At 37.2% G+C, this 13,660-nt stretch overlaps 1 pseudogene; it reads left to right on the plus strand.

Moving 5' to 3' along the window:
* The first annotated feature begins 6,577 nt into the window (after positions 1–6,577).
* LOC118629834 lies at positions 6,578–7,098 on the plus strand (annotated as a pseudogene).
* The last annotated feature ends 6,562 nt before the right edge of the window (positions 7,099–13,660 follow it).

The following is a 13,660-nucleotide window of genomic DNA, read 5'->3' on the forward strand; positions in this document are numbered from 1 at the left end:
TTGGAAAACATAAAGAGAGGAGAATTTCTTTAGAATGCTGTTGCTTGGTCTAACTGTATCCTACATTAACTTGACAGAGTGATAATTTTTCCAAGGTCATATTCATCCTGTATTTTACTCGAATCTATAGAATTGAGCTTTTCCTGGGGCTCAACTGTGTCACATAAAAGTCCACAAACTATATTTACTTATACCTTTTATCTCTCTATCAGGGTTCATCATCTCATCATCATTTCTGATTCTTCTGTGGTTGATTTGCAAATTAACAAATACTAATTTAGTACTATAAAAGATATTTAATAGAATCTTAGATATAGTCCCTGATCTTAGGAGTCAAACAACCTTATAGGAAAATTAAATCAGTATATACATTTACATTCATTTATTTATTCATTAATTCAACAAATATTTATTGGGCACGTACTCTATGCCAGGTGTTTCTCACTCTCCTCTCCTCTCTCTCTCTCTCTCTCTCTCTCTCTCTCACACACACACACACACACACACACACACACACACAAGCTAGGGATACTGCATGTGTATAAGGACCTTGTTCAAAGGTAGGAGGAGCTGGGGAAGCAAAGGTCTGCAAAGGGACAGTTGGAATATTAGAGACTGAGTTGCTAACTAGTTAACCTAGGCACTGGAATGAGTGGACAAGTTAGAGCTGGCAGGGAAAACCAAGAAGCTGAGCACATTCTGTTGCCAGTGAGAGACTGAGAAAAGGGAACACTGTTGCTTTCGTATCGAGCATCTGGGGTTGGTCCGTCTGCCATTCAGCAGCATGACCAGCATGGCCCGCAAATGACTGGATGTGGAGCAGAGAGAGGAGAATTGGGACAAACTAGGACCCCCTGGGCTTCTCTTCATCCTTCCATCACAGTGTCCAATTGTGAAAAAGTCTTTCCGAGAATAATGACTGTTGCTTCATCTTGTTTCCCAAATCTCATGCAAGTCTCTCCTTTGGCCGACGCTAATCAGCTACCAAGATGGAAAGAGATCCCAATTCCTCACTTTAAAAAGGTGACAGCACAACAATGGTCAATGCAGAAAACATTGCTGCTCCCAGAATACTTAAGGACTTACAGCACATATAATAAGTTACAAGAGGAAGAGGTGAAGAAGTGAGTTTAAAGGACAGGAGAGAACTGTGTGGAATGCAGGGGGAAAGATTGTTCAAGTGATTCATGAGCCTGGACTTTAGGAAAGAGAATAATAGAAGAGTAAAAATATAATAATTCATTTAAAATCTATACTGAATAGAGCACTGAGGTCTCATGAATTAGAAGATTTTATTCCTATTTTTCATTAAGAGTATTGAGAGTAAGGAGGTAAGGTGACTTGCCCAAGGTCATATAGCTATCAAAGACCAGAACCAGAACCAGGATTTTAACTCAGTTTTTCTGAATCAATGTCCTATGCCCTTGGGGGGCACATGACTTTGCAGAGGAGAGGTACACTAAAATAACTTACAAGAAATAACCAAATAAAACTTGGTGAGAGTTCAGAGAAGGAAGAGAACAGTTTTGAGTAGTGACAAGAAAAAGCTCCACAAGTCACGATGAGGTTGGATTCCGGGTCAGGGCACGTGCCCAGGCTGTGGGCCCAATCCCCAGTGAGGGACGTGCAGGAGGTGACCAATCAATCTCTTCTCTCATCAATGTTTCTATCTCTTTCTCCCTCTCGCTTTCTCTCTCTAAAAAATCAATAAAGAAAAAAAATAAATAAAAATTTTTTAAAAAGAATGAGTGGATGGGGATTAGAGAAAGAAGAGAAGCCAGAAGTGGGGACAGATTTTTATCCAGCCTATGAGCTATAGAACAAGCCAAGGGAAGCAGTACTAAGGGAGAAGACTGGAGGTCTTTAAGTGCGAAAAAGTGGATTTCCTGCAAAGTTATCCTTGCTGAGTGATGAGAAAGATAGCTTTCTCTGAACCCAAAAGAATTCTAGTTCAAATTAAAGTAACTTTAAAAATCTCTTGTGGTTAAAAATAAAAATGTTAAATCACAATTGAAGTTAGAAAATTATTGAAATTGAATAATATTGAAAATACTGTTTATAAACATTTTAAAGGATCCTGCTAAAATGGAACTTGGAAATAAATGTATAGCCTTAAATGTTCAAATCAGAAAACAAAAATGACTGAAAATTAATGAGCCAAGTGTTCAACTTAGAAAATAACAACAAAACTAACACGAAATAACAGAATAAAGAAGATAATACATTTCAGAGCATAAATTAATGAAGTAGAAAAGATAGAATAGAGATTAACAAAGTTAATAGATCTTTGAAAAGTATAAGCTTGACTAACATCTAGCAAGAGTAATCAAGAAAAAAGGGAACAGAACTTTTGAAAATAAGAAAATAATATTATGCACAATTTAATAGAAATAAAGTTGTTTTTGAATTTTGGCAAAATGGACAAGTTCCAGGAAAATATGCCTTTTGTACAGGATCAAAAGGAAATATAAAATGTTAATGCTGCTTTAGTCATTAAAAGAAAATGTATAAAGTACTCATACAACTTAACAAAAGGAAGACAAACAATCCAATTTTAAAAATGGGTATAGGACCTGAATAGATACTTCTCCAAAGAGGACATACAAATAACCAAGAGACATGAAAGAATGCTCAACATCACTAATCATCAGATAGATGCAAATTAAAATGACAATGAGGTACCACCTCACATCTACCAGAATGACTGCCATCAAAAAATCAACAAACATCAAGTGCTAGTGAAGATGTGGAGAAAAGGGGACTCTAGTACACTGCTGGTGGGAACGCAGAATGGAGTTTCCTCAAAAAAAATTAGAAATGGAACTGCCACTTGACTCAGTGATTCCACTTCTGGGAATATATCCTAAGAAGTCTGAAACACCAATCAGAAAGAATATCTGTACCCCTATGTTCATTGCAGCACTATTTGCAGTAGCTAAAATCTGGGAACAGCCCAAGTGTCCATCAGTAGATGAGTGGATAAAAAAGCAGTGGTACATATACACAATTGATTACTATGCAGCTATAAAAAAGAAAGATTTCTTATCCTTTGAGACAACATGGAGGGACCTGGAGACTATTATGCTAAGCAAACTAAGCCAGTCAGAGAAAGACAAGTATCACATGGTATCACATATATGTAGAATCTAATGAACAAAAAAACTAATGAACAAAATAGATCCAGAAACATGGAAGCAAGGAATAGACTGACAAAGCTCGGGGGGAAGGGTGGGGAGCCAGGAAGAGATAAATCAAAGAACTTATATGCATATATGCACAACCAATGGACACAGCCAGTAGTGTGGGGAAGGTTGGGGGGCAGGAAAGGAGATGTGGGGGCCAATTGGGGAATCAATGGGGGACATTTGTAGTACTTTCAACAATAAAGATAATTTTTTTAAAAAAAGAACAGATTAAACATTTTAGTTTTCTTTTTTTCTTCTTCTTTTTTTTATCTTTATTGTTGAATGTATTACAGATGTTCCTCATTTTTCCCCCATTGACCCCCTCCTCCCCACTCTCACCTCCCTCCCGCCTTTTCCCACACTGTTGTCTGTGTCTATTGGTTATGCGTATATGTTCTTTGGTTTATTTCTTCCCACCTCCCAACCCCCTTCTCTTTGAGGTCTGTCAGTCTAGCAACCAATTTGTTCTTCTTAATCCCTTCACCTTATCACCCATTCCCCCAACCCCCCTCCCATCTGGCAACCAACAAAATGTTCTCTGTATCTATGAGAATGTTTCTGTTCTGCCTGTTCATTTTGTTTGTAGATTCCATTGTTGATAGATATGTATTCATTACCATTTTGTTTCATATATTTTGTCTTTTTCTTCAAAAAGACCCTTCAACATTTCATATAATAACGGTTTGGTGGTGATGAACTCCTTTAACTGTTTTTTGTCTGGGAAACTCTTTATATGGGACATCGATTCTAAATGACAGCTTTGCAGGATAGAGTACTCTTGGTTGTAGGTTCTTGCTTTTCATTACTCTAAATATTTCTTGCCACTCCCTCCTGGCCTGCAAAGTTTCTTTTGAGAAATCAGCTGACAGCGTTATGGGAACTCCCTTGTAAATGACTAACTGCTTTTCTCTTGCTGCTTTTAAGATTCTCTCTTTGTCTTGAACCTTTTGTATTTTAATGATCATGTGTCTAGGTGTGGGCCTCTTGAGGTTCATCTTATTTGGGACTCTCTGTGCTTCCTGGACTTGTATGTCTGATTCCTTCACCAAGTTAGGAAAGTTTTCTGCCATTATTGTTTCAAATAGGTTTTCCACTTCTTGTTCTCTCTCTTCTCCTTCTGGCACCCCCAAGATGCAAATGTTGGCATGCTTGAAGTTGTCCCAGAGGCTCCTTACACTATCTTCATTTTTTTGGATTCTGTTTTCCTTTTGCTGTTCTGATTGGGTGTTTTTTGTTTCCTTGTATTCCAAATCAATGGTTTGCTTCTTGGCTTTACCTACTCTACTATTGAATCTGTGTAAATTATTCTTTATTTTAGTTAGTGCCTCCTTCATTTCTGACTGGTCCTTTTTATGCTCTTGAGGCCCTCACTAAGTTCATTAAGCATCCTTATAAGCAGTATTTTGAACTCAGCATCTGTTAGGTTGCTTATCTCCATTTCGCTTAGTTCTTTTCCTGGGGTTTTGTTCTCTTCTTTCATTTGGGACCTGTTTCTTTGTCTCCTCATTTTGGCTGCCTCTCTGTGTTTGTTTCTGTGTATTACTTAACGAGAGGTATGGGGCTATCTGAGACCAGATGCTGATCGTTTGAAAGAATTTAGGAAAACCTGAAGCAGGATCCAAGACAGGCCAATCCTAGGGTTAAGCAGCTGGCAACAGCTTGGGTGGGCCTGAAAGTTGGGTGGGGCGGGGCAGGGCCTCAGGGAGTCACCAGGGCAGGGCTACCAGTGTGAGCCAGGTTACTGGAGTCCCAGATATGGCGACTATCTGCCACCCCAGGGAAGGGCTCACCAAAGGAACAAAGGACTCTGACAGCACGTTTGTCCCTGAGAAAGCCCCCTCTCCAGCCCTCGCTCCAATGCCAAACAGCTCAGTTCTTCCCTGTATGTCTCTGGTGCCCCTCGAGCTGCCTCCCCTCCAAGCTTAGAGGGAGAGAGTCCGATAAGACCATGTGCGGGCCCTTTAGGGAGCTGCCTGGGGCTCCAGCCGCGTCAGCTTCCCTGAGTCTCAGTTCCTGCTGGTTTTTCCAGCCAGAAGTTATGGGGACTTCTCTTCCTGGCACTGGAACCCTGAGCGGGGCATCTGGTGTGGGACGGGGACCCCTCAGTCCTCAGGAAGGACCTTTCCAGCCGAGGTGTCCTTCTGATTTTTTTCTGCCACCTGTGGGTGTGGGACCAGCCTGTTGGCCTCCGCCCCTCCTACCAGTCTGGATGTGGCTGCTGCTTTAATTCCGTAGTTGTAGGACTTCCATTCAGCTTGATTTCAGGCAGTTTTGAATGATGGTTGTTCTGTAGTTTAGTTGTAACTTTGACGTGGTTGTGGGAGGACGCGATACCACGGTTATGTACACCGCCATCTTGACCGGAAGTCGAACATTTTAGTTTTCTTAGAAAGTTATATTGTCAAGTTCAAACAAACATTATAAACTCAAATAATTATAAACAGACAAAAATGCTTCTAGAGAATAGTAAAAGAGGGAGAATTCGCTTTTTATTGGATTGGTATACATTTGATATGATACCTAGACACGAGTACAATACAAAAAATAAAAATTAAAAGTCAATCACACTCATGAATGTAGATAAAACAAAAATACTAGCAAATAAAACCCAGAAATATATAAAAATGGTAACAAATAATGACTGAACTGGTTTTATGTCAGGAATGTATGATTAGTTCAATGTTAGCAAAATTATGTAATTCACCATATTAACAGATTAAAGGAGAAAAACTGAGAACCCCAGTTTTTAAAAATTAATTAATTCATTTTTTTGAGAACACCAGTTTTACTCCTTACTTATAATTAGCTGGAAAACTGGAAACAGGATAATTTTCTAAACTGAAAAGGATTAAGTATAAATATTTTACAGAAAAGATCATGAAAGTTAAAAGAATTCTCCATAAAATAAGGAACAAAAGAGAGATGCTCAGTATCATCACTTTTAGTCAATATAAGTGCAACAAGAGAGAAAAAAGAAATAAAATGCATACGGACTGGAAAAGAAAAAAAGTGAATCCATGATTAAATCTAGATGACATAATTATTTACCTAGAAAACTAAAAAAGACTGATTAGTAGAATCAATAGGGAGTTTAGCAAAGTTAATAAATAGATAACAGATCAATGTGTAACGCATCAATGACATTTCTAACTTTTAACAGATTAAAAATGGACTAAAGAGGGTACAGCGTCAAGAACAAAAATGTAATATACTTAGGAAAACTAAAAAATAAAATTAAAAACTACTAAATTTTATTTTTTAAATATGTAAATGGAAAGGAATATCATATTAATGCATAGGAAGACTCAATTATCCCAAATTCAATATAGGGAATCAATGTAATTTCAATCATAACTTAAAAAGATTTTTCTTGGGCCTTGCAGACATTGTTGTACTGGAACCGCTCGAGCCTAGCCATGGTGAACCCCATCATGTACCTCGACAATGCCGTTGATGGCAATCCCTTGGGCCACATCACCTTCGAGCTGTTTGCGGACAAAGTTCCAAAGACAGCAGAAAACATTTGTGTTCTGAGCACTGGGGAGAAAGGATTTGGTTATAAAGATTCCTCCTTTCACAGAATTATTCCAGGATTTATGTGCCAGGGTGGTGACTTCACACGCCATAATGGCACAGGTGGCAAGTCCATCTATGGGGAAAAATTTGATGATAAGAATTTCATCCTGAAGCACACAGTCCTGGCATCTTGTCCATGGCAAATGCTGAGCCCAACACAAGTGGTTCCCAGTTTTTTATCTGCACTGCTAAGACGAAGTGGTGGGATGGCAAGTACGTGGTCTTCAGCCAGGTGAAAGATGGTAGGGATATTGTGACAATGATGGAGAGCTTTGGGTCCAGGAATGGCAAGACCAGCAAAAAGGTCACCATTTCTGACTGTGGACAACTCTCATAAATTTTACTTGTGTTTTATCTTAACTACCAGACCATTCCTTCTGTAGCTCAGGAGAGCCACCCATTCACCCCCATCTGCTCGGAATGTCTATAATATTCATGCTCTTGCTGCAGTTCGTTGAGTTCCATATTTTCTTTACTCTTTCCAAGTCTAGCTGGATTGCAGAGTTAAGTTTATGACTATGAAATAAAAACTAAACAATTGTTTGTCAAAAAAAAAAGATTTTTCTTGGAACTTCACAACACAATTTTATAATTTATAAACAACTTATTTGAATAGCCAAATTAATTTTGAAGAACCAAACAGAAGAACTTGTCTTACTAGATTATCAAGACTTCATTACAAAGTCATACTACTTTATGTAATGTCATATTGGTTCAAGGACAGACAAATAGACCAATAGGTTATGATAAAATGTCTAGAGAAAGATTTGGTAGTGAGAAAAAACTTATTTAACAAACTGTACTGAGAAAATTGATTGTCTATGAGAAGAAAAAATAAACAAGCAAAGAAAAAAAGAAATTGAATCTCTAACTCATTTCATGTCCAAAAATTAATTCCAGATGGCTTAAGGATTTTAATGTGAAAGACAAATTTTATATTATAGAAGTAAATATATGAGCATATATTTGTGACTTCAGTATAGGAAAGAATTTCTCAAACAAGACTTTCAAAATGGAAAACCTAAATCAATAAACCCAAATAATCCAATAGAAAAATAAACAAGTTGTGTGTGTGTAGATATAAAAACAGAAGCAAAAGCATCAAGTAGAATAAATGTGAAAGAAATGCTCAACCTCAATATTATTCAAATATTTAAAACAAAATTATAACACTACATCATTTCACACTCACCACATCAGTAAAATCTAAGAAATCTGACAATTCCTTGTATTTGGAAGATTGCTAATGTCAAGAACTCTCACTACAACCACCTACAATTGGTAATGTGTCATGACTCCCCAAAATTGAAGATGCACATGTACCCTACAACTACTAAGTGTGTATATTTATACCCTAAAACACACTTGCACATTTGTTTTAGTAGATATGAACAGAAAATTAATAATAACATAAATAACTGGAAACAAAACAAATATTTGTAAAGTAGAACATAATGTTTTGGTATAATATACAACTGAATACTTATAACAATAAAAAATAATGAAATGGAATCACCCTGGCTGGTGCAGCTCAGTTGGTTAGAATTTGTTCTGTGCACTGAAAGGTTACTGGTTTGATTCCCAGTCAGGGCACATGCCTGGGTTGCAGGCTCAATCCCCAGTAGCAGGTGTGCAGGAAGCAGCCGAGCCATGTGCTGCTCTCATATGGATGTTTCTCTCTCTCTCCTGCTCTGAAAATCAATAAAAAAATCTTTAAAGAAAAAAAGAATGAAGTATAATCAATGAATAAGGAGCTTGGTGGACCCTCTCCTCCATAAAACAATAATTTAACTAGTAAAATTTTAAAACAAATATTTTAAGCCTCTGGAGATTGTCTTAATACATACAGCACACGAGAAAACATTCATTCAAGAAAATTGACTAAATCTCAGTGAGAATCCAGCACATACAGAAAGGGTCATACACCATTCCCAAATGAGATTCATCCCAGGAATGTAAGGTTGGCTCAACATATACCAGAATCCACTAATATAATACACCATATTACTAAAATAAAGGGGGAAAAACCTAGATGCATTTGAGAAAATCCAAACTAGGAATAGAAAGGAACTTCCTTAACCTAATAAAGATCTTCAGGATCATATATGAAAACTTTGCAACTAACATTATATATAAGGTGAAAAACTGAATGATTTTCCCCTAAGATCTGGTATAAGACAAAGGTGTTCATCCTCACCACTCTTATTCAATATCGCATTGGAAGTTCTAGTCAGAACAATTAAGCAAGTAAAAGAAACAAAAGCTTCCATATCGGAAAGGAAGAAGTAAAATTATCTCTATATGAAGACAACATGATTTCTTTTTTGCATTTAGAAAATTCTAACAAAGCCACTAAAAACTATTGGAACTAGATACAGAATTTATATAAAAATCAACTTCAGCGAGATTGCAAGATACAGAATCCAAAATTCAACTATATTTCTACACACAAGCAATGAACAATCTGAAAATTAAATTAAGAAAACAATTTTATTTAAAAAAAAAAACACCAAAAACAATAAAATACTTAGTAATGAACTTAACAAAAAAGTGTAAGATTTGTGTACTGAAATCTTAAACAAGGTCTTCATAAATGAAAAGACATCCCATGCTCATGAATTGAAAGATTTACTATTCTTAAGATGGCAAAATTCCCCAAACTGGGCTATAGATTCAACGCAATTTCTATCAAACTCCCAGATGGCTTTTATTTATTTTATTTTTTTGCAGAAATTGAAAATCTGATCCTAGTATTTATATGAAAATATAAGAGAATGAGCATAGCCAAAACAACCTTAAAAAGAACAAAGTTAGGTAACTGAACACTTCCCAATTTCACAACATAACCACAAAGCAAGAGTAATCAGGACAGTGTGATACTGGCTTCTATATATAGATATATAGATCAATAAAATAGAATTGAGAGCCCAGAAATAAATCCTCACTTTTATGGTTGATTTTTTTAATGGGAGTGCCAAGACAGTTCAGTAGGGGAAAGAATGGTCATTTCAACCAATGCTATTGGGACAAGTGGATATCTACGAGAAACAGACTGAGGTTGGACCTCTAAAGCCATACACAAAAATGGACTCAAAATGAATCTAAGACCTAAATCTAAATGTAAAAGCTAAAACTTTAAACTCTTAGGACAAAATATAGAAGTAGAGCTTTGTGACTTTGGGTTAGGCATTTGGTTAATACAACACTAACAGCATAAGCAACAAAAGAAAAAAACAAATACAATGTATTTCATCCAAATTAAACAATTTTGTGCTCAAATAATACCATGAAGAAAATAAAAAGAAAAATTCACAGAATTGAAGAAGTATTTGCAAGTCATATATCTGATAAGGGACTTGTATACAAAATATAAAAGAAACTCTTACAAGTCAAGAACAAAAACACAAATAATTCAGTTTGAAAATGGGCAATAATTTGAATAGACATTTCTCCAAAGACATGCAAATGGCCAATAAGCACAGGAAAAGATATTTGATATCATGTCATCAGGGGAATGTGAATCAAAACTATAATGAGACAACATTTCACATCCTCTAGGATAGCTTTATAATAATATAAAATAGCTAAAAAAGTGTTGGTAAGGAAATGAAGAAATTGGAACCCTTCGTACATTGCAGGTGGGAATGTAAAATAGTTGAGAGTTATTTTCCGCTCATTGTTTTAAAGGTGTTCTTACTTTTACTTCTGACTTTTATTTTTACAGACCGAGAGATTGCTGTCCATCTGATTATTTTACCTATTCAGAAAACGGGTCTTTTACTTCTGATAACTATTATAATGTTTCACATTAGCTTTGATATTCTATAGTTTCTGCTACAATTTGAATTTGGTTTTTCCCTGATGGATGTGTTGTGGGTTCCCATCTTAAAAATGATGTTCTTTGCGTTAGTTTTCTTTCAGTTATATATTATCTACTTGCTAGTGCCTCTCCTTATTTTCTTCTTTCTGGATATTCTCTTAGATATATATTAAAGCTTCCTATTATTTGTTCTATTCTCTTACATAATTCCTATAACTTTATCCCTTTTGACTTATTGGTGATTTCTAATTATCAATCCCTTTATGAATATTCTCTTCAGCTGTCAAAGCTTTTATTCAATCCATATACAGAGTGAAACTTCTTAATTTTCAAAGTCTATGGTATTCATTTTTAGCAGTTCTATTTCTAAAAAGAAAATTACCCTAAATTTTCTATTTCTTCCTGTATCTCTCTGAATATCTTATATATAAAGGCATATATAACTTAAAAATATCATATATATACCTTTAAAATAAAGAAATTAAAATAGACATTTAAAATAAAGAAATAAAGGGAGAAATAAATAGAAGCCTCATGGTGCAATTGTAGATGATATATAAATATACATAAACCTTTTTAAGCGTTCTTTTGTCTATAGTTCCTGAGGTTTGGATTTCTTTCTTATTTAAAAAATTTATTTATTCCCAATATGTTTTTATTGATTTTTTAGAGAGCAATGAAGGAAAAGGGGGGAGGGGAGAGAGAGAGAGAGAGAGAGAGAGAGAGACATTCATTGGCTGCCTCCTGCATGCCCCACACTGGGTATTGAGCCTGACACCCAGGCATGTGCCCTGACTGGGAATCGAACCGGCAACCTCTTGGTGCATGGGATGATGCTTAATCTGCTGAGCCACACTGGCCGGGCTGGATTTCTTAAATTATAATATCTATGAACTTTCTATTATAGTAGACTAGTCACTCAGGCTAGGAAATAGGGATGTTTCTTAGTACAGTCCAGTGAATCCTAATGTACATAGGTTGTCACTATAGGGCATTTGCATTTGCCTTTTCTGGGGTCCAATCAGTTTCCCTCTCTGGGCCAGTTCTATGCACATTTCTTGGCTCAGAGTTCCTTCTACTTGTGTGCAAACTTGTTCCCACACTTATTTTTGTTTCTGAGAAGGCTTGAGTGTTTCAATCCCTTGCATGTGATTCTTTTTCTAGTTTTGTTGGATGCCAGGTTTCCAGACCACACCCACCAGCCCCAGTGACTTTAGCTACTACTCATAGCCTTGGCTTTAAGTTTCCTCTTCATTTATAACATCAGGGGAGTTGTCTTTCCTTGTCACGTGCTTCTTGTTTCTATACCTTTCCCCTCCCCGCCTCATTTCTGTGTGTTGGAACGGGATGGTCAGAGGGACCCTCCAGTGCAACTAAGACCACCTATGACCACAAGTGGCCTTTCTTCGTCTTTATGCTATGTATGTACATCCTTTTCCAAGTAGGCTTGCAAAGGTTGCCTATTTCAGTTTTTTGTCTTTTAATGGCTTTCTGAGTTTACCGCTTTGTTCATTGATTTTCATTGATTCTATCATGTTTTAGTAAAAAATTAAGACTACAAGTATTTCCCTATGCAGTTATGGTTTATTCCATATGTTTTGATGTGCAGAATCCTCAGGTTATTAATTTCAGCCAGTTTTTATTCATTATTGACCCGTGTATCACGTATTGCTGTGTCACAGATCATCCCCAAGTATAGTGGCTGAACACACCAACATTTTAATCTCCCAGCTTCTGTGCACTCGGCATGATTTAGTGTTCAGGCTGGGTCATCCCCGAGGCTGCACCGTCATCTGAAGGAATGACTGGGAGGATCTGCACCCTAACTCACTCATGGATTTGGGGCAGAAGTCAGTTATCTGCAGGCTACTGACCAGAGGTTTCCCTGAGTTTCTTGTGATCTGTGCCTCTCCATAGAGCATTTCACCCATGGTAGCTCCTTCATCAGAGAGAACACGTGCGAGATGGTGACAGTGGAGATGGGGATGTGGACAGAGAAAAAGGGAGTGCCAGCAAGATGGAAGTCATTGTCTCTGATAACTTGGTCATAAAACTGAGACCATATCATTTCTGACCACAAGGAAACTTTCTTTGCCCTCTTGATGCCCCAGCTTGAGGGCATCAAGCTAGGGGAGTACTTATGGGACACACGGGCACAGAGTGGGTGACGGGGCTAGTACGTCCTTCCAGGCTGTTTTAAAGACCTTTCCGCTGATGGGAGCCATTGTAGAGCTTGAGGTAAGCAGTGCCTGGATTGGACTTCTGTTTTAAAAGTAGAAGTATGTCTATTAGTGGACTTCAGAGGGCAAGAGTATCAGCAAGCTTATTGGAGAGACCTAGATAAAGAATGATGGTGGTGAAAATGGTAAGAAGTCTTACATTGAAGATAAACTTTGAAAGCAAAGCAGCAAATAGGATTTGCTGATGGTTTTCATATAGAATGGATGGAGAGAGAGAGAGAGAGAGAGAGAGAGAGAGAGAGAGAGAGAGAGAGAGAATGTAAGACTTACTTCAAGGGTTTTGGCTTGAACTGAGAGGATAGTATTGCCATTAATCGAGGTGATACATACTATGGAAGGAGTAATTTGGGGTATATTATCTATGTGAAGTGGCTATTAGGTAGCCTACTGAGATGTGGAGCCTGTAATTTGCAGGCCATAGAAATGAGCGTCTAGACTTCAGGGGAAGGCTCTGCACAGGAAAAAAAAAATTCAGGGATTCATCAACACCTAGAGAGTATTTAAAGTTGTGATATCAGATTCATGTGCTACTGGGAGTGAGTGTATATTAATAAGTACAAAGAGATAAGAGGAGTGAACTCTGCAGCAATTCCATGTCCCACGGTTGGGAGATGAGGAAGGACCAGGAGGAGACTAAGAAGAAGCCAGTGCTCTAGCAGGAGAACCAGGAAGACAGGAATCCAGCAGCTAAGTGACAACTGTATCAAAGCTGCTGAGAGGTGAAGTATGATAAGCACTCGGAAGTGACCATCACTTTTGCCACATGGGGGTCACTGTATACCTTTACATGAGCTGTCAGAGTGAATGTAGTGCTGACCAACACCTGATAAAAATGTATT

Source organism: Molossus molossus, unplaced genomic scaffold, assembly GCF_014108415.1.
Source record: "Molossus molossus isolate mMolMol1 unplaced genomic scaffold, mMolMol1.p scaffold_m16_p_14, whole genome shotgun sequence".
Classification (NCBI taxonomy): domain Eukaryota; kingdom Metazoa; phylum Chordata; class Mammalia; order Chiroptera; family Molossidae; genus Molossus; species Molossus molossus.